This window comes from Pinus tabuliformis, chromosome 4_2 (assembly GCF_031772625.1).
Source record: "Pinus tabuliformis cultivar Carrire ecotype Pingquan chromosome 4_2, CPIR1, whole genome shotgun sequence".
In the NCBI taxonomy this organism is placed as follows: Eukaryota; Viridiplantae; Streptophyta; class Pinopsida; order Pinales; family Pinaceae; genus Pinus; species Pinus tabuliformis.
The window spans coordinates 1065379098-1065403956 of record NC_142304.1 but is presented as its reverse complement, the minus strand read 5'-3'; the positions used below and the strand labels follow the sequence as shown (position 1 = coordinate 1065403956).

Below are 24859 nucleotides of genomic sequence, written 5' to 3'. Positions count from 1 at the left end.
CTAAGAGCGAACCATCCACGTCAAAATTCCTTCTAGAATCATCTAGAATTAACCCAAAGTGAGTTTTTTAGAATAAATGTGCGCCTTTTTTACTTTCACAGGGATCTGCACCCACTTCTTTAGAGACAGAGCGGGTAGGTCCGCAGGTAATGTGAACAGGGGGTGCGGGTCTGTAGGCAACAATGAGAGAAAGTGTGGAACCAGAACTTTATTGATTTTCAAAGGTCTTTCTCTCATTTTCAAAGCTTGACATGAAGATCTAAGGTCTGAGACTTGCTTAGAAGGATAGTATGAATGATGATAGACCCATACTGACTGCAAATAGTCATGGTGACGATATTTTTGTGTAACAAGATGTATATAAACATGCATCCTCTATTGAAACGTTAAATAACACATCACCATCTATGACTACAAAAATAGTCTCACCTTCATTTGTGTTGGATGACTTGTGATTTGTATTCGTCGGTCTCTGATATTTTTTTCCTTTCTTCAAGACTCGACATTCTTTCTTCATGTGCCCAAGTTTTCCACAATGAAAGAAAATGAGCTTGCCCCTCCTTGATTTTGATCAACCTCTCGATCTTGATCGCCCTTGTCGGCCTCGATTAATTCTCCTACCACGATCAGCTACAACTAGAGCTTCTCCTCCCTGGTTTTCCACAATTGACCTGCGTCACAACTCCTCATTCATTAAATTGTTGTTGACATCTTCAAACTTTAGGGTCCTTGAAGGTGCTAAAGTGCTTATAGCTACAATCAAATTTTCATAGTTGTCTGGCATAGAACGCATCAAAAAATACCTATAATTTTATCATCTAGAATGATTTTAACATAGGCAAGCTGACTAGTAATAATATTGAATTCATTCAAGTGATCAACAACTTAAGCACCCTCCATCTTGAGATTATAAAGCTTCTTCATCAAGAACACCCTTTTTTTAATGTCGTGTTCTTCTCATATAGATCATGGAGCTTCTTCCATAATCATTTTGCTGTCTTTTCTCCAAACACATTGAAATACACATTCTTTTCTAGATATACGCAGATTGCTACAATCGCCTTTCTATCAAGCTTATTCCATTCTTCATTTGTTATCTATGATGGTTTCTTTGCCACACCCTTAATCGAAAAATACTGATCCTTCAAAATTAGTGTATCCTCCATCTGTGATTTCCATAAGGAAAAATTAGCCCTGCTCAACTTCTCCATGTCAGTTGTCAGTTACCGTTGTTGTCTCCATTCTCAATAAAATTCACACCCACAAAAATCAAAGCACTACTTTAAAACTTTAATTATTACTATTTAAAATAAAAATCCAAAATTGATCTCCTTTTTTTAAAATGATTTATATTTTAACTTCTTACTTCTTCCCAAATAAAAATATCACCCTTTTTTCTTTAAAAGTCCAAACATATATGTTTCAACATAATTAAAAACATATGTAACTATATATATGTTTCACTCCTACTTTGACTTTTACATACTATTGCACCACGTCCTCCCGGAGGCACACGTCGAAGCCAATGGTGGCACCAAGCATAGCCCCTGTCGAGGGCGGAGAATACAGTGAAGCAGAAATTCTGGCAGTGGGGTTGAAATTAGAAACTCCTCCTTCTCTCTGCTAGAGATCAATAACAAGTGATCTGACTTCCTTACTCATCTGCTCTAGCCTAACGACATTGATAGGCGGGATGCACATTGTTGTCTGGCCAGTTCTGACCGAAGAAGAACCGCTTGTAGCCTCATAAACGAGGCACTTCAAGTCGATCCTTTCCTGCACCAACTCCACCAAATGCTCTGCCCTATCGCGAGCAACTCTAAGCCACATCGAGTGTTGCTTGAAGTTTTTAAGTGTGGCTTTTGCAGTGAGTGTTTTTGCAGTGTTTAAGGATTCCTAGGCTTCCAAAATGTGCTCCACGGCTCCAATGAATCCCTTGCACACCTTCTCTAGCACGTCCACTATGCTATACACTTAGGGCTCTGATACCAGTTGTTGAGATCATCTGAATCACATGCAAACATTTCTAGATCTTCTTTCTTTATCTATAAATTTGTAATCTTGTGTGAGCAATGCAAGCCAAGGCCAAGGCCTGTGTTTAATAGAAATTTGTGAATTAATAGAAATTTGTGAATTCGTTCTCCATTGTAGTTTTTGTTATCTTTAATGAATTCTACCTATTCTTGTTATCTCCTGTTGTATCTGTGATGATTTTATTCTTTGTTGTGCTTCTCTGATCTCAACGAAAAGGTTGTTGTTATACGTCACAAAACAAATATAGATTCCCATTGCTTTTAATTGCTACTGTTGTGCCCAGAACAATATTTTATTGCCACAAACAATTTTGTTCTCTTTTCAGGAATGACTCTTCTGTTAGGACATTTTTCCTTCAATGAGTTTGTACTTCCTTCAAGAGATTTCTGTGCCTAGAGGAGAGAGAAGAGAAAACATGTCAACTAAGGTGGAATATTTCACCATCGAAATTGACAAGAGATAAGAGGGATTTAAAACTCTCAGAGCTAATGCTCAAAAGTAAATGAATTGATCCACACTTGATGCTCCAAAATAAATTCAAGCCTCTTTTATATAGATTTTTAAAAGGGTTTTCATATTCTTATTTATAGATTTTTAAAGGGGTTTTCATCTTCTTAAAATAAATTAAAGCCTTCTCTATTTATAGATTTCTAAAGGGGTTTTCATCTCCTTAATTGGTTGAGTGAATCTTATTCAAAAGCTAATTTTGGGCTTCTACGCCCAACTGCCCCAAAACTTTCCCAACAATGGTATTTTGGGGTTTCTCCCATTTTTAAGTGGACTAGGCTATAGCCTATGGGAATAGACTTGTTTGTCCTCAATTCGTTGAGGACATTACACCTTTAGTATGAAAGAAATGACAATTAATACAATAATTTTTTCCAATTTTAACATGAACTAGTACAAGAGGCCAGCAACAGAATTGCCTCAATTTGTCCTTCCAGTTCTTGCTTTTGTCAAGCCTAATGTTCTAAAATTGCATAACATCTTTATGTTAAATGAAACAAATCGTACAAACAAGTGACTCAACAATAACTCAAGATCCACTTTCCTCTATTGCAGTAAGGAACTAGGGAAAAGCCTTGGGACCAATATTTGGCTCTTTATGGTGCGTGAAATTCTCTAATGTTTCTTCAACCCAAAAATCTAGAAAATAATCGGTAGCTTGTATGACCAGATTATAATTAGTATAATCGTGTAGTATGGATCACATATAGCCACTGGATATTGATGCTTGTAACAAGGTGGAAAGATGAAATGTTTTTTTCCTTTGGTCATCTTCGATGTTTTTCAGCTATGTTAACTTGAACCAATGCAAAACATAAATTTACATGAGTCTTCTCATCCAACATATTGAAAGAATTCTCAAAAGTTAGATCACTTAAGCGCTTATTCATAAGTAACAATTTAGTCTGAATGCCTATGTATTTGCACTGGATAATTACTAATTATTAATGACATGTAAATCGTGCACTAAAATAATGGCCTAGTTGCTATTGTTTTCAAGAGCTTGCACATCAGAAAAGTAATATAAGACAAAGCTATATTGTACCCTCATCACGTGGATTCACTCAATGTATCATTTGGTCAAGGTCGAGGCAGAGGAAGATCATATGCTAGAGGAAGAGGAAGAAGCCCACACAGAGGTGGAAGAAATGGGTCTTCAAGCTCAAATGGAAGAGGCAGCAATCAAAATCCAAATCAAGGCCCTAGCCAAAATCAAGCACAAGGTCAAAGGTATGATAAATCTCAAGTTCAATGTCATTATTGTAAGAAGTATGGTCATTATGCAAATGAATGTAGAAAGAAGCAATATGACATTAGTAACAAACCAAGTGTAAATTTCACAAGAGAAAATCAGAACCATGATAACATGTTTTTAGCTTGTAATGTAGCACAAGAAAAATAGAGTGATATATGGTATCTAGATTCAAGGTGTAGTAACCACATGTCAGGAAACATAGAAATGTTTTCTGATCTAGATGAAAGTGTGAAATATGAAGTGACTTAGGGACTGATAGCAAAGTCTCTATCATGGGTAAAGGAAGAGTTAATAACCTAACAAAGAAGGGGGAGAAGAAATACATCTCATATGTTTACTTTGTCCCCAGTCTAAAACATAATCTCATGAGCGTTGGACAGCTCATGTAGAAAGGCTACAATGTCTTCTTTAAAAATGATGTGTGCACAATTTTGGATAGGCCTCCAAGTAGACAGCTGATTGCAAAGGTTCAGATGACAAAAAATAGAATGTTTTCCCTAAAAATAATATCGGATTTGCATAAAGAAGGTGCACAAGCACAACTATCTATGAACTCACAAGAAGATGGAAGAAAAAAAGGAAATTGTCACAAAAGTAAACTTTCAAGCAGAGGTACAAGATGAAAATTTGTTATGGCACTTGAGATTTGGACATCTCAATTTTGGAGGTTTGAATTTGCTGCATAGGAAAGACATGGTGAAGGGTTTACCACACATAGAAAAACTAGACAACATATGTGAAGGACGTATCTTGGGCAAGCAACATAGATAGACATTTCCAGCAGGAAAGTCAGTGAGGGAAAAGGCACCTTTAGAGATTGTCCACTCAGATTTATGTGGACCAATGCAGACACCATCAATTGGTGGCAGTCACTATGTACTGACCTTCATAGATGACTACACAAGGAAGACATGGGTCTTTCTCCTAAAACAGAAAAGTGAAGTGTTTGAGCACTTTCGCGAATACAAGGCTCTTGTTGAAAAGCAAAGTGGACACTACATCAAAGTCCTTAGGACTGATAGAGGTGGAGAATACATCTCAAATGACTTCCTTCAATTTTGCAGGGAGCATGGAATTCACAAGAAGTTTACAACAAGATATACACTGCAACAAAATGGTGTGGCAAAAAGGAATAATAGAACCATTATGGAGATGGCAAGGAGTATGTTGAAGGAAAAGTATTTGCCAGATGATTATTGGGCTGAAGTCATCGCTTGTGCAGCATATATCTTGAATAGATGTCCAACCAAAAGCGTCCAGAACATTGTTCCTAAAGAGGCACGGAGTGGAAGAAAGCATAGTGTCACTCACATGAGAGTTTTTGGATGTTGGCTTATCCATGTCCCGGATGAGTTGAGAAAGAAGTTGGACAGTAAGGGGGAGAACTGCATATTTGTTAGATACAGCGATGAATCCAAGGCATACAAACTCTACAATCCATTAACCAAGAAAACCATAATCAGCAGAGATGTGCAGTTCATAGAAGAGGAAGCATGGGATGGAAGTTTAGAAAAGACAGTCAATGTCAAAGCATGCATACCACATGAGGACAAAGAGGAATTAACAGCAACAAGTAATTCCTCAACAGTGACTCCCTCTACTCCTATTCAAGCGCAGCAAAGTAGGCAGCAAGCAACGCCATCAACAAATAATAGGACAGTTTCGCGCAACCAAGCAAGTGCTTCTCCAAGCACACCGCGAAGCGTGACACCAAGTGACATGTCAAGCCCATCTTCAGCAAGCACAAGAAGACCAAAGTTTAGAAATTTAAATGAAATTTATAAGCAAGATGAAGTTGATAGTAGCGCAGGTCTGAATTCCTTATTTTCATTATTTTGTCATGTAGATGACCCAATCCACTTTGAAGATGCAGTCAAAGAAGAAAAATGGGTTGCGGCAATGGAGGAAGAAATAGAAGCAATAGAAAGGAATGACACATGGGAGTTAGTGAGCCTTCCGAAAGGAAAACATGTCATTGGAGTGAAGTGGGTCTATAAGACCAAAAGAAACATTGAGGGAAAGATTGAAAGGCACAAAGCAAGGCTAGTTGTCAAAGGATACAAGCAGCAGCATGGAAGAGATTACGCGGAGACATTCGCGCTAGTCGCGCAGATGGAGACAGTGCGTGCAGTTGTGGCGATTGCCACGCAACACAAATGGAGAGTGTATCAAATGGACGTAAAATCAACGTTCTTGAATGGAGTGCTGAAAGAGGAAGTGTATGTTGCGCAACCGCCTGGTTATGAGATTGAAGGCCAAGAAGACAAAGTGTATCAGTTGAGGAAAGCTCTTTATGGATTGAAGCAAGCACTGTGCACATGGTACAATAGGATAGATGCTTACTTGTTGGACAATGGTTTCGACAAATGTGATGGTGAGCCTACTCTCTACATCAAAGAGAGCGAAGGTAAGATTCTCATTGTCGTCTTATATGTAGATGATTTGATTTTTACAGGCAGTGATGATTTCCTCATCGCTGATTTCAAACAAGTCATGAAGAGTGAATTTGAAATGACTGACTTGGGATTGTTAAGATATTTTTTGGGCATAGAAGTGAAGCAAATATAAAATGGCATTTTTATCTCTCAAGCAAAGTATGTGGCAGAAATTTTGGAGAGGTTTAAAATGCAGAATAGCAAGTCCACACCAACTCCAACTGTCATAGGGTTGAAGTTGAGCAAAGAATATTGCAGCAGCAATGTCAATCTGACATTATATAAAAGCATGATAGGCAGCTTGATGTATTTGACTACCACTAGGCCGGATATAATGTATGCAGTAAGTTTGGTGTCAAGGTTCATGGAGACACCCAAGGAGACACATTGGCAAGCAACGAAAAGGATTCTAAGGTATGTCAATGGGACAAAACAGTATGGCGTTTTGTACACAGCAACCAGTGATTTCAGGCTGGTTGGTTACACTGATAGTGATTGGGCAGGTAGTGTCAATGACAGAAAGAGCACGTCAGGATATGTTTTCCATTTGGGTTCCGGAGCCATTTCATGGGCCTCCAAGAAGCAGCCAATAGTGTCACTATCAACAGCAGACGTTGAATATGTCGCAGCAACAGTGGCAGCGTGTCAGGTAGTTTGGATGAAAAGGATGTTGAAGGATCTTTGTCATGACCAAGAGGGCGCGACAACTATTTTCTGCGACAACACCTCAACAATTGCATTGTCAAAGAATTATGTCTTCCACAAAATGACAAAGCATATTGATGCTAAATATCATTTTATTAGAGAGTTGATTAACAATGATGAAATTGTGTTGCAGCACTACAGGTCACAGGAACAATTTGCTGATATTTTCACAAAGCCATTGGTAGGTGAAAGTTTTGTTTATCTTAGAAACTGTTTGGGAATTTTCAATGGTGGCAATTATGATTAAGGGGGAGTGTTGGAAATAATAATCCCAACTATCGCAATAAACAGCCTGACAGCAGCCCTACTTGTCAGACATATTTTTGCAGGTTGCGTCTCTACTTGAAGATAGAAGGACTGAAGCCATACGTGAACCATTCAGAAACTTAGCAAAGGAATTTAAAGAAGTTATGTACTTTGGTAAACATATATGGGCAAGCATTCATTCAGCAACCTTTGCCCACACTCCAGAAAACACCTGCGTGATTTTGAACACACTCAACAACAACATCATATTAATTATTTTTCTCTGTCATGAATTAAATGTAAAAATTGTATGTTGAGTTAAATATGAATGTAAAACTCATTTTGACTGTGTAAGAGGTAAGAAAAAGAGCACAAGTGTTAAATTGGGAACTAGGATCAAACTCCATGTGGGTCAGCTTATTTATGGTGTTATCACTCAGGTTGTTCCCTTTGACTCCTAAGGGAATACGGCCGAGGTAACCACAAACCAATCTTTGGACTGCAGGTCCTAGCCTACCAGCAGTCAGAGAGGGCTCTCTCTTTAGGATTTAGCTTTGTTTAAGGGATGATTTTAGGCTAGATATGATGCACATGGGTTTTGTTTGAGTTTGGTGGGATGGTTGATCTATTCAAGCAGAGTTGGCATGCAAAGTGTAAGAAGTTCAAACCATTGGGCATGGAGTTTATGAATGTGAACTGAAGGGTGTGATTTCCTTGGAAAAAGAGGGGAATATGGAGCGAGATAGCTACACATGGCACAATGATTAATGTTGGAACAAGGATGAAATGGAGGTTAGGGGATGAGAGGCAATTAAGGATCTCTCATCCAGCCAAAGAGGGAAAGTGGATGAAGGCTAAATAGGAGCAATTAAGGATTCCTAAACAACATTCAGAAATGAGAAATAGCTTAAACATGATCAATTAAGTATGCATATTCATCACTAATTCAGAGGAAAACATAGAAAAGTTACAAGAATTGAGCACAGAGGGCATGGAAGCCAGTTCTGAACTATTCGTTCTTCCTGCAACTTAGATTATGATATATAGATGATACTGATACATATAAATTGATAAACAAAGGGAGAAAAGACTTATTGGACCATGAGCAAGCATGAGAATTCCATATCAAGCTCTTCAGCCATTGAAAGCACAACCAGCCAGTTCGGATGCAAATATTCCAACAATCTTTGATTACAGAAGTTCTTAAGCTTACAACGCAAGTCTGGAATGAGAAATACAACCAACCAACCCTTGAAACAATGCACAGGGTGGTTTAAATAGAGAAAATATCTAAAAATATCTACAACAGCAGATCTGAGACAGATCTGAAGAAATAAATGCTTCTAACCTAACATTTATTGGAATGAATGTAAAAAATATCTATCTAACAGCTGCGCTGGGGCAGCAGCCTCATGAATGAATTAATATGGTCCTTTTGCTGCAATGCACTGGAAATTTTGTCATAACTACGCCTTGGGACTTGCAGCACTGCTCCTAAGTGTCTTCAGACACTGCTTCTATGATATCTGGGCCTAAAACACTTGAACTGCCTCTTTCAGGCGGTTCTGCTGCCTTAAGTGGCTTTAAAGCTCATAACTGCGATCTGGTGAGCCTTTATGGCTCAAAACTGCCTTATTGACTTTGATGGGGGGCCTTTAATGATTTCCTGCTTCGAGCTCAAAGTTTTCCACTGAAAACCTTCACTGATACACTTTGTCGCATCCTGATACACTTTGGCACTGAATCTAGGCCTTTTCTCACCGTTGATACTCTTTAAACTATCCCATCGCCCCTTTTCTGCCTATTCAAGGCAAAATAACTGCTGCAAAAGCTTCTGTGGCCTTTGGGATGCTATTAGCGCTTGGCCGATCAAAAATAGCATTAAACCTTGCAAAAATGCCACAAAAAGGAGGATTTGTATGCTGCTGACTGTACCGAGGCCAAAATTGGCTCTCTGAAGCAAAACTGGGCCTTGGAGCGATCTCAGATGGCTTGAAATGCATGAATTCCCTTTGAATGGGCGCGCGCGGTCGCAGCTGTGAAAACAACGAAGAAAATGGCCCTTTTCCCTTTACACAGCCCAAAACCCATTTACACTTAAAAATCACAAAAATCCAGGGCGGGAGCGACACTGTTCAAATGATTAAATCGTATTCGTTGGATCTGGCACGGGCCGATCCAACGGCCAGCGCTAACTTGGCGGATGGCAGATCGGTGGTTCCAACAAATAAAAACCCCGTTGAGCGATATACGACGGACCCGAAATTGCTTTGAGGCCCTATTTATTTTATTTCGGGTCTGGCTCATCGGCGGAACCCAAATCGACGGTGTTATAATGGAAATGGGTCTTCGAACTCGAAACCCTTCAAAACTGTCTTTCATAATTTTTTGGGTCACGAAACTGAGGGTACAGTACTACCCCTTTTCGGACCCGACAGACTTTATGCTCTGATTTTATTTTTTTTCGGCTCCGCCATATAGGAGCCTTTCCTCTTCGTTGTACAAAGGGCCTTTTTGGGCCCGAAATCTTTATGTGCCGCATTTTATAACCTTTCGGCTCCGCTGGTCGGAGCCATTTATGGGAGTGAGGTGATTTAAACATGGACCGTTGATCTGGGCGGGGGCGATGGACGGTTGTGATTAAGTCGCAGTTTCGCTGTTGGCAGGGACAGGGGGTGGTGGCCTTTGTATGAATGCGATTGCTGACAACGAAATGTGATATATCAAAATATTTACGAAAAATGGGAAAATGCGATAATACTGCGGGATTTGCAATAAACATAGGTTTTGCGCTAAACCTAAGTTTTTGCGCTAAACTTGGAATAAGGCCCAAAGCGGAGGATGCGGTAATGAGATCTTGCGATAGCAATATCGCATCAGCGGTATTGTAATCAGGGCATAATATATGCAAAGGGGCCAATACTGCGGCGACCTCCAACAGCGATATCGCGTCGGAGGGGGGGCATATGCATTCAGAGGCATGCCATATACATCGGAAAAGGGCCATTTGCGATCGGGCGAAGGCCTAAAGTGATCGGAGGGGTTAAATAAGGCCTTTTTATGATTTTGAAGGGATTCCAAGGCATCGGAAGGGGTCCGATAGCCTAAGAAGAGGGGCTTTAATGCTTGGAAGGAGTCCAAAAGCATTTGGAAGGGGATTTATGTGCTTGAGAAGGGTTTTGAGCCTTTGAGAAAGGTTAAAACATGGTTAATGATGGCTTTTTATACACTTGGAAGGGTTTATGCATAGGAATGAGTCCTAATGCATTGGAAGATGGTTTGAAGGGGAAAATGAGGGTTCTTGCTAAGTTTCAGGTAAACTTAGCAATTCCCAAGGGATATTTATGGTTATTTTTCAACCAAAGGGAGGGGATATGTACATAGGGGAGTTATTTAGCATAATTTAGTAATGGAAAGGGGAGATAGATAGGGAGTTACATAATAAAGTTAGTAGTTAATATGAAATGTGATGAGAGAGCGCTAAGTATGTAAATCTTAGGCTATTAAGGGGGAAATGACTCATAGAGGAAGTATGAACATTCCTTGAGTAAAGCAGATCTTTACCAAGACAAATGATATGGAAAATGATGAAACTAAGAGGTATCAAGCATATCTTGACCTCTTTAAGGAAGTTAGTGAGTGATTTGGGGAAAGAGGAAGAAGGGGAAGTTAGACATGCCTCGCTTGAAGTCCTTCAAATGGAAAACTACCTCAAACTTGTGATATGAATAGATATGACACTTGAAAAAATGAAATGGATCACAAGCCATGATTCTGCAACCACAAAGCTACCTACCCGACCTACTCACCTAGCATTTTCTCTTCTTTTTGGTTTGGGTGCACTTGAACTAGCATATCCAACTTTTCAACTTTTCTTCTTGCTGTCCTCCTATCTACATCTACACTTATTGCATCCAGGGGCTCAGATTAAGCTGTTGAGCACCCTTGTTTCTCTACCTATCTACAAATCTGCCAAGATTAAGCTGTTTGGACAGATAATGATTCTCTATATTCTACAACAGGAAATTGAAACCTAGGGAGACCAAGATTAAGCTGTTTGGCCCTCCTTAACTGAAAACTCATCAAAACGAATCAACTCATAAAAAATGGAACACAACAGTGGCACTTAGACTAGCACACTCTCATGGACACTTCTTTGGCCTCTGTAGCAAATATGGAACATTGCAGCATGCAAAGTGTGACATATTTGGCATGTAAAAATGTTTATCATGAAATATGAATACCTGCTGCAGCAGGAGGCTAACATATGGCAACTGATATTTTTATTGGATCCCTCTTGTTGAGAGGTATAGGATTGATCCAAAGATCATCCGATTCCGATAAGTATTTATGGAGATATGAATTTATTTTGATTTATGGATTTATTATCTAGCCGACCAACAACTTATGTAGGCTCAAGAAGCCCAAACGTCATGTCTATTCAACCTATACATTCTGGTATAAATATAAGAGGATTTTATGTCATTTAGGCACACTCTCAAGGTGATCTCCTCTCCACGTCTTGGGTTTTTGGAGAAGGAGAATCACTAAGAATACGCTGGAGCCCTAGCGGAACATGATGCCCTAATCTGAGAAGACATCTATCTGCTAGAAAATGATTCATTGTTAATCTATATATGCTATTTAGGAAGATACATGGTGAAACCCTAACACAGAAAGGAGGACTTACGCAGTTAATACATAAAGAGCAAATGTAGTCCTGGCAATTATGCTGGAAATGATTATGAATATGAAGGAAATAGCAACGCAATCTTGAAGATTGATCCCTCGCAGTCAACAAATTGTTATGAAGACTCATTCACAGGTCATACGCAGATACGTTGGAAGACTTTTACACTGCAATAGAAACCAATCCCATAGCATGGACAATCATGGAATCTATACGCAATGGAAACAATACGCAGTTATAGAATCTATACAGCAAGGACAGTCATGGAATCTGAACGATGTCAAGGGAACGCAGCGTCATACACTGTCCAGAAGCCTCAATATGCAATGCAGTCAAGAGATGAACGATGTCAAGGAAACACAGCATCATACACTGTCCAGAAGCCTCAACACGCAACATAGTCAAGGATGAACGCAGTCAAGGGAACGCAACATTCATACGCTAAACCGTAACACGCAGTGAAATGTAGCCACAGTCTATACAGTCAACGTAATGCTCTCATATTTTATATGCAAGGCAGAGAGACCATACACACTGGAAATTATGCAAGCAATGATTGATGAAAAATGATATCAGTGTATATATGTGTATTGATATGTGCTCCTGCTAGCTCAGCAGTAATGTCTCGGCATCAATTTAAGGATGAGCTTCTCAATTGTTGTCATCTCTCAGTTATCACTACAGTTTATACATAATGTTTATGTAATCATGATGAAACTGTCATTATCATAATGTATCCCTAAATGAAGTTATCTAACAAAGAGCATAGTGAAGATCTCAATAGATCTCATCATTGCAAGATGATGCTGTAACAACTTCAAAAGGTACTGCAAGCATGATCTCAACAAAGGCGCAACAATGGTGCAACTGTGATGCAACTGGTAGCATCATGATAAATGAGATCATGAGCATGGGCAGCATGATTTAGATCATAGACAGCATGATGTATGAGATCATGAGCAGCATGATGCTGCATGATGGTGCTACATAGTAAGGTGCAACAAATGGACGAGATGCATCATGATGATAAATGATGATGTGATTGCTAATGTGGAAAATAAATTGAAATAAATTGCTCTAGCATAGAACATACCTAAAATTAACAATGATGAAATTGTGTTGCAACACTGCAGGTCACAGGAACAATTTGCTGATATTTTCACAAAGCCATTGGCAAGTGAAAGTTTTGTTTATCTCAGAAACTGTTTGGGAATTGTCAATGGCGGCAATTGTGATTAAGGGGGAGTGTTGGAAATAATAATCCCAACTATCGCAATAAACAGCGTGACAGCAGCCATGCTTGTCATGCGTATTTTTGCAAGTTGTGTCTTTGCTTGAAGATAGAAGGATTGAAGCCAGACGCAAACCATTTAGAAACTTAGCAAAGGAATTTAAAGAAGTTATGTACTTTGATAAGCAGATATGTGCAAGCTTAAGTAACTGGATTCATTATATAGGGGCCATGTGTCCGAAATCGGTGTGTTGGACACGATTTGTCCAAAAAATGTGTCCCAAAAATAGGATTCGTCGAACCCTATCAGGATTCTTCGAATCCCAAATGTGTCCCAAAATTTGCCAACGTGTCCCGATTTTTGACTGTGTGTCCCGATTTCCAGGATTCGTTTAGTGGAAAAGGGACTCTCATGGGTTAGAAAAGGCCGCATTTCCTCATTATAGTCACAATGTTTATCATTTTGCAAGCATTTTTTGAGTTGTTTGTGAGTGGAGAAGGGTTTGGAACAAGGAGCTAAGGGAGTAGAGCATTCGGCAAGGAGATTCAAGCACCAGGTAAGTGCATTTCAGCTCCATTTTTTTGCATTTCTTATTCTATTACAACAGTTTCTATATGATTTTTTGTTTACAAATTTGTGCATGTTTTGTTCATTTCTTTTACAATATTCATGGCCCAATCAAAGGCATTAGTTAGGGGGCAAAGGAAAGGCAAGAATGTCTCCATTGGAGATGCCCCTCCTCCCCCAATATCATTGGAGTCTGTCGCAAGTAAAGTTGAGGGAAGAGGAGGACCTAAAGACAACATTGATAAATATCCATTGTGGAAATATGTGATCCGGATTTAAACAGGAACGAAGTAAAACACAGAGATAACCATAAACATAGATATGCAACGGGAATAATACTTTACTTCATTAATGTAGAATACTGAAATATGCTTACAAACAGTAATGGAAATAACCTAGCTAGGGTGATGGTAGCTTATCTCTGAGAAGAGATGTGGTGGCTACATGCCTCTGAACTGTCTTACAATGAGGCTCGAAGGCCTATTTATTGTTGAGAAACAGTGGAAAAACCCTTAAAATTCCAAAACCTAACCATAGAAGATGAAACGCCAAACTATGGGCCCCGTTTGGGGTAAATTGGTACATCAACTTCACGAGGTCGTAACTTTGGTATACGATCTCCGTTTGACGCATACAATAGCTCGTTAGAAAGATCTATCTGAGCACTACCATCGTTGGAATGGGCAACATTCCATGGACCCATGTTGCCCCCGGATTCCCCAAAAAACGCTGTTTAGGGCCTCAAAACGGCTCCGAAAGTTCAGGACCCGAAAAACTGCTAAAAATAGTAAGTTGTGTGACAATTAAGGAAACTGAAAATGCTGAGAAGAACAATAGTGGGGGTCCAGGTGGGCTTGGCAGGTGGCCACCAAGATCCACCTGGATCATTCCTCCCCCCTTAGGAAGCAATGGTCCCCATTGCGTTGAGTTCCTCCATGAGATGAGGAAACTTTTGCTGAACTTGGTCCCTGGTGAGCCACTTGCCCTGGTGAAGGAATTGGCCTGCTTTGACAACTCGATATAGTTGGATATTCTGTTGGTGAGTGTTCTTGATCTGTGTGTCCATGATCCGATCAGTTGCAGCCTGTTCCATGCAATCTGGGTTTAATTCTGTGGGTGTGAGCTGCTCTGCAATGTCGGATGTGTCTAGCAATGGTGGAAAGTATGGCCGAAGGCGATCCACATTGAACACTGGGTGTAGGCCAAGGAATGGGGGAATGCTGAGCTCAAATGAATTGTCCCCCACAGCCTTAGTAATGGTGTAAGGACCATATCGGAGTGGTCTCAGTTTCCGATAGGCTCCAGTAAGGCGTTCCTTTTGCAGATGCAACCAGACTTTGTCGCCCACCTGAAACTTGTGTGGCACCCGGTGTTGATCATGTTGCTGCTTGTACTTGGCATTTGATTTATCCAGAATGTCATGGACCTACTGGCAAATATGTTGGATGTGCTCAATGAAGCTGGTTGCCTTATCTGTTTCGGACTGGACATGAGCTGAAGCTGTGTGAGTAGCTGCAAGTGGCAGGGCCACATCAATGGGGCATAGTGGTTGGAATCCCAAGCCCACCTGAAAAGGGCTGTGGCCAGTCGAGCTGTGAAGAGCTTGGTTGTAGATGTGCTGAACATAGGGGAGGCTCTCATCCCATGTGCGTGGATGCTTTGAGTTGTACATGCGCAGAATGTGTACAATCATTCGATTGACAACCTCGGTCTGGCCATCAGTTTGAGGATGGAAGGCTGTGGACTTAGTGAGTTTGGTGTCCAGCATTGACCAGAGACTGGACCAAAATGTACTGAGGAACCGACTGTCCCGATCTGAGATGATAGACTGTGGGATCCCAAAGTGCACCCACACTCGTTCAAAGAAGAGTTTAGCAGTGGCTTCTGCTGTGATATTCTTCTTGCAGGCCGCCATAATGGCCATCTTCGAGAACCTATCAACGACCACAAAAACACAATCATTTCCATGCTTGGTGGAAGGAAGCCCTGACATGTAATCCATGGAGATGGATTCCCAAGGTCGACGGGGTAGGCAACGGGGTATAGAGGCCTTGCTTCTTGATGGTTGGTTTGGCAATGGCACAGGAAGTACATGATCTGATGTACTTCCCGACATCCTGTCGAAGATTTGGCCAATAGAAATACTTTTGTAGTACTGCCACTGTTTTCTCAACCCCGAAATGTCCAGCAGCCCAACTGTAGTGTGCTTCGCAAATCATCTTGGCACGCTCGCTTGAAGGAACACAAAGATGACCCAGGTGGCATAACAGTGCACCTTGGAGGTGAAAATCTGGAACATGCTGACCCCCCAAGAGTGTCTGGTATGTGTGGCCAAATTCTCGATCACTTTTGTAGAGAAGTGGCCAATCAGAAGTCTTGTGCCCACAAGAGTTGAGCACAGTGGTTAACGCCATGATTGGTGGTCGACTGAGGCAATCTGCAACATGATTGGTGTTGCCCTTCTTATACTTGATGTTAAGATGGAACTGTTGCAGATATGTAGACCACTTATGATGGTGATCATTCTGCAATTTCCCTTGGGTCTGTATGAACTGCAGGGGTCGGTGGTCTGTGTGGATGACTGTTTCCTTCCCCAAAATGTAATGCTTCCATTGTCGGCAGGCCTGCACAATGGAGTACATCTCTTTATCATAGGTTGGATACTTCCGGACTGTGTCTGAAAGTGTTTCATTGTGATATGCCACTGGATGCCCGTGTTGAGTAAGGACTGCCCCAATAGCATAGTCAGAGGCATCTATCTCGACCTAAAATGGTTGTTGTAAATCTGTTAACGTGAGCACTAGTGCCGTGCAAAGGCGATCTTTCAATTCTATGAATGCCTTCTGTTGAGATTCAGACCAAAAGAATTTTGCTTTCGCTCCTCCCTTGGTGACTTGACTCAAGGGCCAAGCGATATGAGAAAACCCCAACACGAACCTGCGATAGAAGTTGGCAAGGCCTAGAAAGTTGTGGAGCTCTGTTAGAGTGGTCGAGGCTGGCCAATCCCGAATGACTTGGATCTTGGCCGGATCCACATGCACCCCCTGTTCATCAATAATGTATCCCAGATACTGAACCTGCGTCATGCCAAAAGTGCATTTCTCCAAATTGGCACACAGCTTGTGTTGTCACAGTGTTTGAAGAACCTGTCAGATGTGATGGAGGTGCTCTTCCCAACTCTGGCTGAAGATCAAAATGTCATCCAGGTATACCACTACAAATGAGTTGGTGATTGGCCGCAAGATGTCATCCATTAGCCTCGTGAAGGTTGCAGGAGCATTCGTCAATCCGAAAGGCATGACCAACCATTTGAAGAGGCCCTCCTTGGCTTTGAAGGCAGTCTTCCACACATCAGAGGGTTCGATTGGTACCTGGTGATATCCTGACTTCAGATCGATCTTGCTGAAGTACTTTTCCCCCTTTAGTTGGTCCAAGAGGTCATCAATCCGTGGGATCGGGTACCTATTACGAACAGTGATCTTGTTCAACGCTCGATAGTCAATACAGAGTCTCCAAGCCCCATCCTTCTTCTGTACCAACACGATCGGGCTCCCACAAGGCGATGAACTCGGACGGATGTGACCTTTCTGCAGCAACTCCTAAATCTACCTCTTGATTTCATCGTTCTCTATAACCGAACGCCGATAAATTGGTCCATTGGGTAGCGGCACACCTGGGGTTAGATCGATGGAGTGCTTGATCTGACAGTGCAGAGGAACCCCTGCGGGGGAGGTGAAGATGTCCTCGTACTCCTTCACGACCTTATCCATCTGTAGTTGTCGTGCGGAGGGGTCCTATCTGGAGGTCGTGGCCACTAGCTTCTTCTTTCCTTGAGGGTGTATCATCAGGAAAACAAACTTCCCAGTCTTGGAAATGAGCTTACTACATTGTTTCGTAGTAATCAAGGAGATGGCGGTAGGCGGTGCTACCTCTGGTATCCTGTACAACTTATTCCCCAATGTAACAATAACATCCCGGGGCCTTGATTCATACACAGCATGTCGCTTCCACAAGTATGGTTGTCCTAATAATACATCACAAACTTCAAGGGGAGCGATGTCACACAATACCTCATCCGTGAAGGGCTTGATGTTGTACAGAAGGCGACATTGTTGGCTCACGCGAAGATCCCGTCCTTGGTGAAGCCACCCGATGGTGTATGGTTGTGGGTGTGCTGTGGTCGGTAAGCCCAACCGCTTCACGACCTCCGCCGAAATGAGGTTCTTTTGGCTCCCGCTATCGACAATGAACTGTAGCGGGGAGCCCTTTACCCACATCTGGGAGTGGAAGAGACGCTCCTCCTCCTCTGGATCTTTGGGTTCACTTTTCTAGATCTTGGCGGTAGCAACAGTGGCATTGGGATCTGCGTCAATGATCTGCTTCCCTTTTTCATTCCCCTTGTCGAGTTTTGACTCAGAGTCGGAATAGGTATCTGATTCTCGACCCTTTAGCTCGGCCAACAGTGACTGCTTGGCCCAACACTCACTGGTGTTGTGAGTGGAGCTCTTATGGAACTCACACCATTTTCCCGTGTCCTTTTTCGTCTTCGCGGTGTTGTTCTTTGTCTGCAGCTTTGGCGAGTTGTCTTGGGCTGCCCCGCCTTGGCTTTGCCCTTTGTTCTGCGTTTTAGGGGCACCTTTCCCTTTGCTTTGGAGTCGCAGATCCAAAGTCTCGCTTCTTTTGTTTAAACTTCTACTCGACCTTGACGGCATATCGGTATGTTGTGCCGAGCGAGGGGATGTTCAGGAATTGTATTTCTTCCTGAATTTACTTGTGCAGGCAGCCGCGGTATTTGAGTATCAAATGCTGCTCCGTATCCTTGATACCCAACTTTGTGCAAAGGTTATGGAAGAGATTGGTGAACTCCGGCACGTCTTGGTCCCTTCCCTACCGCAGCGTGGTCCATTTTATGTATTCATCCTCATAGCTTCCGACAGGGTAGTACTGCTCCTTGATGGCATTGCGGAATGAATTCCAAGTGGGTGCGGCTGAAAATAGCGAGCCGGTAGTTTCATCCTTCTGCTCGCAGTAGGTTTCCCACCAGTCCTTGACGTGGGGGGCTGCTTTGAGAAGAGCGAAAACAATCTTTTCTCGACTTGAAAATTCATGAACAGAAAAATACCCTTCTAGCAGATTTAACCATTTATCTACCACATCTGCGTCTATTTTACCCTCGAAGATGGGGATTTCAAAATTAACTTGTACCTTAAAGGGTGTGGCATTTCCAGAGTAGCTGTTAGAAGCTGAAGCGTCGCTTCTGGGTAGCCGCTGAAGGATCTGAGCGAAACTGTCCATCATCGCGTTCCGTTGTCACTCGAGGGCTTCTTCGAGCAATATTTTGATAGGATCTCCTGCCCCCTCGTCTTTCTTCTCGTCTGCCATGGGAGGCCGTCAGGATTTGCGAGGCTGGTCTTGTAAAGGTTCGACCAGTTCAAGCCCTAACTCCTTATATCCCGACCTCATTGGGGACATGCAAAGAAAAACAGAGAAAAAGCAGACCGCTCTGATACCACTGATCCGGATTTAAACAGGAACGCAGTAAAACACAGAGATAACCATAAACATAGATATGCAGCGGGAATAATACTTTACTTCATTAATGTAGAATACTGAAATATGCTTACAAACAGTAATGGAAATAACCCAGCTAGGGCGATGGTAGCTTATCTATGAGAAGAGATGTGGTGGCTACATGCCTCTGAACTGTCTTACAATGAGGCTCGAAGGCCTATTTATTGTTGAGAAACAGTGGAAAAACCCTTAACATTCCAAAACCTAACCCTAGAAGATGAAACGCCAAACTATGGGCCCCGTTTGGGGTAAATTGGTACATCAACTTCCCGGGGTCGTAACTTTGGCATACGATCTCCGTTTGACGCATACAATAGCTCGTTAGAAAGATCTATCCGAGCACTACCATTTTTGGAATGGGCAACATTACATGGACCCATATTGCCCCTAGATTCCCCAAAAAACGTCGTTTAGGGCCTCAAAACGGCTCCGGAAGTTCAGGACCCGAAAAACTGCTAAAAATAGTAAGTTGTGCGACAATTAAGGAAACTGAAAATGCTGAGAAGAACAATGGTGGGGGTCCAGGTGGGCTTGGCAGGTGGCCACCAAGATCCACCTGGATCAATATGTCACAAGAGAGGATGGGACAAACACCAAGGGAAAGGGAGGAGGCAATGTGCAATGGAGATGCAAATTTTGTCACATTTCTTTCAAAAGCACATATTACCGTGTGAAAGCACATTTGTTGGCTTTACCGAGTTGTGGGATTGGAGCTTGTAACGTTGTTTCTTTACAAAAGAGAAAAGAATTAGAAAAGGAGTCCGTTGTTGGTATGGAAAATGTGGCTTCAAAATCAAGAAAACCCAAGAATGAAGACGCCCTTCCATTTTTGAGGAAAGCCACCACCAAATTTCCATTTGAGAGTTCTACTTCTATTGGGGGACAAGCAACAAAAATAAGAGCACTTGGTCCAATGGACAAGATTTTCCAAAAAGAGAGACGGGAAGAGCTTGATCTCACCATTGCCTTCTTCTTCTATCAAAACTTCATATCATTTAATGTTGCACGCTCACCTCTATTTATTGAGATGTGCCGAGCTCTAACTCAAGGGGCTCTAGCAAGGTATGTGCCTCCTGGGTCAGAGACACTGAGAACCACATTATTGACGAAGGCAAAAAAAGAGGTGCAAAAAATGCTTGAGCCTATTGTAGCATCATGGCCAACATCTGGGGTTAGCATTGTTTCTGATGGATGGACAGATCCAGCACGACACCCAATCATCAACTTCATGGTGTCTTCCTTGAGTGGTCCAGTTTTCATGAAAGCAATGGATACACTTGGAGAATACAAGGATGCACAATTTATTGGTGAGTTATTTATTAAAATTATTGAAGATGTAGGTGTTGATTCTTGTGTGCAAATAATTACAGATAATGCACCTGTTTGCAAGGCTGCTGGCATGATTGTGGAAGCTAAATATCCACAAGTGTTTTGGACACCTTGCATTGTCCATTCATTGAACTTAGAACTGAAATCCATTGCTTCTGATATGCCTTGGATTGGAAGCATTATTGAGGATGCAAGACATATCCGTAACTTTGCGCAAAATCATACAAATGCCCTCACTATCTACAAGGAGTACACCAATCTATCATTGTTGAAGATTGCTAATACACGATTTTCCTCTTCATTCATGATGTTGAAGAGGTTGAGGGAGGTCAAGACCACTCTTGGGTCCATGGTTATTTTTGAGTTTTGGTCTTTTTGGAGAAAGACAGATCAGGTAGCCTCTAAAAGAGTGAAGGACATAGTGCTAGATGATGCTTGGTGGGAGAGGGTAGATCTAATTATTTGGACCATGGACCCTATCATTTCTTTGCTTCAATTTGCAGATACAGACAAACCCATCCTAGGAGAGGTTTATGAGGGATGGGATTCCGTGATTGAATCTGTGAGGAGCATTATTCTATAGAGTGAGTGCCCCGAGTATGAGACATCACCAGAGGCCTTTTGTGATACTATACAGAATATTCTTGTCAGCAGATGGGACAAGAATTGTACACCTTTACATTGTTTGGCTCACTCATTGAACCCCAAATACTACAGCCATGAGTGGCTGAATGGTGGACCTTCCCGCAGATTCCCTCCTCACATGGATGGTGAAATCTCACTAGGGAGGAAAGAGGCATTCAGGCGGATTTTTCAAAATACTGCATTGTTTGATGAGGTGGAGGATGCCTTTGCGGAGTTTTCCACTGGTAGTGGTCAATTTGGAGGTTATGATGTGATTAGAGATAGGGGGCTAAAAAGCCCTATTCTTGGTGGGAAAATCATGGGGCAACAAGCCCTCCTCTTCAGCAGTTAGCCATGAGGCTCCTCTCTCAGGTGACTTCATCCTCTTGTTGCGAGAGGAATTGGAGCACTTATGGGAATTTGTATAGTGTGAAGAAGTGCAGGCTTGAGCAGTGCAAGGTAGAGACAATGGTGTATGTGCACACCAACCTTCGTCTTATTTACAGGTAGAGGGAAGAGTGGTTGAGGGGAAAGACAAAGATGTGGGATGTCTTTCTTGATGATATGGGTCTGGACACCAGTGTTGAGTTTGCATTGGCCAACATGGATCTCAATGATCCAGTGCTAGAGCCTGTTAGATTTGATGACTTAGAGGGGTCATCCTCCACACCAGCAGATGCAGAGGCGACTATGGATACAGGGGAGGAGGATGCAGAGGAGAGCAGTGGTGACCATGATGATGAGGACATTGATGCTGATTCTAATGCTGATGATGAGGATTGATGCCTTGAGGGCCTGAGGCTTGTATACCTATAGTTGTTTTATATTTTCTATTTCTATTTGCCATTGGCATTGCACCAGCACTACCTATGTAACACATTTTGATTTGATGACTTAAGGAGAAAACTACAATTGTCAGTGTGTTTATCTTACTATCTTGTAGTTGTAAGTTGTCTTTCAGTTATGAATTATGAATCATGATTTATGTGACCACTGACATGTATTTGAATTTTGTATGTACTATGTATGCTATAGATGAAGATGTATGTTTGAAATCAATAAATTTGTATCATTAATTAAAATTTGTGTAAGAAATATCTAATTTTTAATATATATATATATATATATATATATATATATATATAACGAATCCTACGTGTCCTGTTCCAGGTCAACGTGTCTGAATCCGACACTACAAATCCTGAATCCTACGAATCCTGAATTCCAGTGTCAGGTGACTTAGGTGCAAGCATTCATTCAGCAACCTTTGCCCACACTCTAGAAACACCTGCGCGATTCTGAACACACTCAACAACAACATCATATTAATTATTTTGCTCTGTCATGAATTAAATGTAAAAATTGTATGTTGAGTTAAATATGAATGTAAAACTCATTTTGACTGTGTAGAGAGGTTAGAGAGTAAGAGGTAAGAAAAAGAGCGCAAGTCTCTGTGGAGAAAATGGTGGAGCAATTTTTGGTGGGCCCATGAAAACAACAGTTACTCTGTTTTACTGTGTGTTATTCGGCGTAAGTTTAAATCACTGTAAAACTTTTATTTTACTGTCTCATGTAAATGTATTTTCATGTTTAAGAAATGAATACTAAGTTTTAGCGTGTTGCTCCAAACCTATCTTGTTATTTTCGCTGTGAGTATTCATCAAGTCTCTGGAATAGTTCCACGCTGCACGAAATCCAAGTGCGCGAAATCAGCTTTGTAGTGTGCACTTTCCAAGACAATAAATGCCAATAGTTGCTTCCTGCTCAAAGCATGCCTTACACAACGCTTCAACTTCTCCTGTATTGTTAACACTAAGAGAAGTTAGTACTTTAAATTCTGATAAACGTATCATACTGAAGAACCATTTTTTATATCAGTTCAAACTAGACTCTTTTTCACGGTGTTTCAACAGGAATAGAAAATTGAAGGGATATCAAGCACTAATATATCAATGGGTAAGAGAGTTCCAGACCCATCCTTAGGATTTTACTAGGAAATTTTCCACTATAATACTGTGCTGTTAAGGATAGGGGTTTCGTCGTTATGCCACAAAACCACACATATATGTAGGCAATGATACAAGTCACAATATGAGAGAAAATGTACTTTATTCAATATGGTGAATCTCAATACATCAAGGAGGCCAATGTCGCATGTTACCACTCGTGTTGATCTAGAAGGTTTAGTGCATGCAAGAGGAGCAATTCAATGTACCAATTCACTTTGAGAGAAATTATCATTTTGCACATGTAAGCTTGTTCATCAAGCCAAACTTAACAAATGCAAGGTGATAAGCATCATAATTTGAAAATAGGACAATTCATTCATGGAAATCTATACTTTGACATCTTCAGTTTAGGTTGAAGGTGGGACATGCATGTAACCAGATCCAATTCAATTTGAGTACATGGAAATGATTATTCAACGTATAAAAGGAAGAGATTTTGGTGTGTGCATTTCAACATGTAAGTGCCAAATACTCTAGCGACATGCATTCCTATTTCTGACATACATCTAATTTTTGGTATTTATACTCGTGACTATTTAGAAGGATTACTATTTTTAGTAGCTCTCACCATTGTGTAAATCTAGCCATTTATTCACTTATTAGTCCCTGCCTTCAGCAGGACTATAGCGATCGATTGATTGTTGAGTCTTCATTAATTCATCTTTTGATCGATTTTTTTTCCACTTATTCACATTTTAACCAAAGTTTAACGCTCGCAATGTCATTCACTAAAATTTTAACCAAAGTTTTTCTTTGAAAAATATTCTACTTCTTATTACAGCCTTCAAGTGGCCTGATACAAAAAGATTGTGGCAACTTTTTTATATATAAAGTTTTCTAGTACCTGCATTTTAATTAACCAAAATTTTTCTTTGAAAAATATTCTACCTCTTATTACAGCCTTCACGTGACCCGATACAGAAAGATTGTGACAACTTTTTTATATATAAAGTTTTCTAGTACCTTGCATTTTAATTATAAAGTTTGTTTATATCCATAAAAAAAATTATGTTGCACTTTATTTTTGGATACAAAGTTTGTTTATATCCATTAAAAAAATTATGTTGCACTTGATTTTATATCCAAAGTTTGGGCAGCGGAAAAAAAATTATGTTGCACTTGATTTTATATCCAAAGTTTGGGCAGCGGTGATTTAGCGGTGTTGCCAGCAGAGATAGCAGAGATAGAGCTGCCACTTAGCGGTGTTGCCAGCAGAGATAGAGCTGTCAGGTGTAGCAGGTAGCCTCAACACCTAGCTCCTTGTCTCACCCCACTGCATTGAAGATTTCTTCCTCGCTAGTAAATTTTTTTCTGAATTTCTATTAATTTGTAAGGTGCTTCATGATAATTTGTGTTTGTGCAGGGTCATCTGTAAGGTGCTTCATGATAATTTTTGTTTGTGCAGGCTGGAGATGAGGGAGAGAATAAGTAGAGGAAGGATAAATCGATGGGGGAGAGAATAAGTAGAGGAAGGATAAATCGATGGGTGGTATTTTTTTTCTTTCAGGAAAATAGCTGGTGCTTGCTGGATGGTGCTTGCTGGAAGAAAACCCATGAGAATAAGCGGAGGAAGGATAAATCAATGGGTGGTTTATTTTTTGCTTTTAGGAAAATAACTGGTGCTTGCTGAAAGCAAACCCATGATTCAATTTTGT

At 41.0% G+C, this 24859-nt stretch overlaps 1 pseudogene; it reads right to left on the bottom strand.

Annotated features, from left to right (window-relative positions):
• Window positions 1-1485: 1485 nt before the first annotated feature.
• Window positions 1486-24859, bottom strand: part of LOC149173298 (mediator of RNA polymerase II transcription subunit 32-like) — a 30923-nt pseudogene continuing 7549 nt past the window's right edge.